General features: G+C 42.4%; 1 pseudogene; it reads left to right on the forward strand.

Annotated features, from left to right (window-relative positions):
- Positions 1–426: 426 nt before the first annotated feature.
- On the forward strand, positions 427–1,607 carry LOC144261569 (protein pelota homolog pseudogene; annotated as a pseudogene).
- Positions 1,608–3,332: the final 1,725 nt, after the last annotated feature.

The following is a 3,332-nucleotide window of genomic DNA, read 5'->3' on the forward strand; positions in this document are numbered from 1 at the left end:
TCAACAGGAGTTGGTTCAAGCCTGTATAGCATAGTAGTATTCATTTAATTGAACTGTAATGCTTGTGGTGGTTACTGGCCAATCAGATCCTCTATCATAGCTATGGTTACATAAAGGTATCCAGCACAAAGTTTTAATTATATACTGTAAATAAGATAGCTAATAAAGATAATCTTTAATAACTAAATTACTGTATCTTTTTAGTATGCAGCTGGTAGAGTTTACAATAGAATCCTTCATCAATATTTCTGATATTTAATTACAAGTTATTTTTCCCTCTGGTAGTGTATTTGGGCTTGCATTTTCCCCTCATCCCAGCTGTGAAGTGCAGAGTAGTGTCCCATTCCCTGAGAAAGAGGAAGGAGCCCACATTCCCAAAGCAGTTCCTGAACATTATTACCCAACTCCTCCAAAACAGTGGGCAGCATGAAAGTCCTCCGCAAAGATATTGAGAAGGACAGCGCAGGTCAGGTGGCATGACATGTGGCACACCTACAACCTTCCACAGGTAGGAGACAGCCTGAAGGCCTCCACAATCAGGAAGGTGCAGACAGACAACCCAGGCAGCTACCACATTCACACCACCGTCACCATCTGTGTGCAGACAATTGATTTTGACTCCCAGGCATGCCAGCTGCAAGTCAAAGGGACAAACATCCAGAAGAATTAATAGATCAAGATGGAGGCCTTCCACACCATGGAGCTGGAACGCAACTCCAAGTTCACTTTGGTCAAGAAGCACTGGGACAATGTGGAGCGAGAGAAGATAAAGGAAGCCTGTGACCCAACGTGCACTGCTCATGTGGTGGCAGTAGTGATGCAGGAAGGTCTTGCTCACATCTGCCTGGTAACTCCCAGCATGAGCCTCCGGCAAGCCAAGGTTAAAATGAACATCCCCAGGAAGAGGAGGGACAACTGCTCCCTGAATGACAAGGCCTTGGAGGGGTTCTATGAGAATGTCATTCAAGGATCTAATGGTACATGAACTTTGCTGTGGTGAAGTGTGTGCTCATTGCCAATCCGGGCTTTGTGAGAGAGCAGTTCTGTTATTACACGTTTCAGTAGGTGAAGAAGATGGAAAACAAGCTGCTGCTGGATTGTAGGCCCAAGTTCTTGCAGGTTCATTCATCTTCTGGACAAAAATATACTAGACTATAATTAGTCTCCTCTCTGATACTAGAGAAGCTGGTGAGGTTAAAGCCTTGGAAGACTTTTACCAGACGTTACAGCATGAACCAGATCAAGCCTTTTATGGGATCAAGCATGTGGAGAAGACCAATGAAGCAATGGCGATTGATACTTTACTGATCAGCGATGAGCTTCTCTGGCACCAGGATGTCCCTGCAAGAAGTAGATATGTATGGCTTGTTGAGAGTTCATGCGATAACACAGGGATTGTCAGGATATTTTCCAAGCTACATCTTTCCGGAGAACAACTGGGCCAGCTGACTGGGGTGGCTGCCATTTTGCAATTCCCAGTACCAGACCTTTCTGACCAGGAAGATAGTTCTCATCCAAGTAAGAATCAAGTATTAAATTCATGTGTAGAAGGGGAGATTAATAAACCAAAGTCCCATTGGCTCCTGAAAGCCGGTTGTTTTATTTAGATTACAGTAACTGAAAGAATAAAAATTTCCTGTAATATGTGTGCACACCATACACTTTCTATTTCATCAGCAAAACCATCTCTTTGCAATTGCACATATGCAGTTTTTCCTTTACAGAGATTGCCCCATGAACTCTTTGAATATTACTATAAATGGTTTAATGTAGAGATGACTTGAGGCTCCAATTCAGAGCACTAGATTAGGTGCTTTATGTTTTACAGCCTGCTTACTGTACACAGTTTAACATTCCTCAGCAAATATTGTGTGGTGAGGGAATATGGAGGATGCCAGAGTGTTAGTTAAAAGAAAAAGAGTACTAGTGGCACCTTAGAGACTAACCAATTTATTTGAGCATAAGCTTTCGTGAGCTACAGCTCACTTCATCAGATGCATTCAGTGGAAAATACAGTGAGGAGATTTATATACACAAAGAACATCAAAAAATGGGTGTTATCATACACACTGTAAGAAGAGTGAGCACTTAAGATGAGCTATTACCAGCAGGAGAGCGGGGGCGGGGGGAGAACCTTTTGTAGTGATAATCAAGGTAGGCCATTTCCAGCAGTTAACAGGAACGTCCAAGAGTTAGTCTCTAAGGTGCCACAAGTCCTCCTTTTCTTTTTGCGAGTACAGACTAGCACGGCTGCTACTCTGGAGAGTGTTAGTTGAATCTGAACATGATTTCACTTTGAAAATATCTGGATATGGAAAAATATTTCAAATGATGGAGAGATTGAAGATTGATTTAGTTGAACAGGCGATCTTTTCTCTCTGATGGGAGGAATAATTGTATATCTACAGATCTATATTCAGACCTTGATTTAGGGTTTTTGACCAAATGAGTTAGGTGGTTTCATTTTTTGTCCCTGCTTAATTACAAAATTACTACATAGTGGCAAAGCAGTGGTCTCTGCTCAAGAGAAGCCTACAGCAATAAATGCAGGGGAAATACAAATACCATCTTGCATAGAAAAGCTGGAACGTCTTGATTTTTTTCCTCTTTGGTTTATTTGGATGGTTTCTGGATTCCTGCCTTAAAGTTGCTTTTTTAGATTATCCTGCTGGGTAACTACCCAAGTGACACTCAGCTGCCTCTGTTTGCCTGAAATGGTCAAGGGGAGGTAGCTCAGTAGTGCCACACTGACTGTGGACTTCTCAGTTGCTGGAGTTACAGTTTCTGATTCTCCCACTCCTTTCCTCTCTTTATTTCCCACTTCTTGCATCCTCATTTCCGTGTTGTTGTTTTCTGTGTTCTCTACTTGCTTCCCCAGTGGTCCCTTTCAAATCTCTTTTCTCTCTCCTCTTAAATTGTTATTTACTTACACTCCTCTCTTCCCCCTTTCTAGTAGGCACAAAAACTGTAGTGGAGTAACAGTTTGCTATGATAGCAAGGAGTAGCTGAATTGAAGGAGAACCTGACCAATCTTTTCCCATGCCCTCCTTCTCTGATGGTTTGTGTAGAAGGGTAAGAGGTTAGCGAATATGTGCCTGCTTTATTTCCTCTTGCAGTGATGGTATGTGAAAATGAAGTGGCACATCCCCGTTCTTGGACTCAGTGTATGGGTATGTGAAGAGTTGAGAGAATGAAATGTGTGGTCCCTTCTTATTGTCGGGTAGAGGGAAGACCAACAGATTTTTCTCTCATGTACCCCACAGCTACAAGTAGTAGTGAGGAACTGGGGAGTTTGCGTCAAATTTGTATCAGTACTGTTGACTGTTCTAGGC

The sequence above is a fragment of the Eretmochelys imbricata genome, chromosome 1, assembly GCF_965152235.1.
Source record: "Eretmochelys imbricata isolate rEreImb1 chromosome 1, rEreImb1.hap1, whole genome shotgun sequence".
In the NCBI taxonomy this organism is placed as follows: Eukaryota; Metazoa; Chordata; order Testudines; family Cheloniidae; genus Eretmochelys; species Eretmochelys imbricata.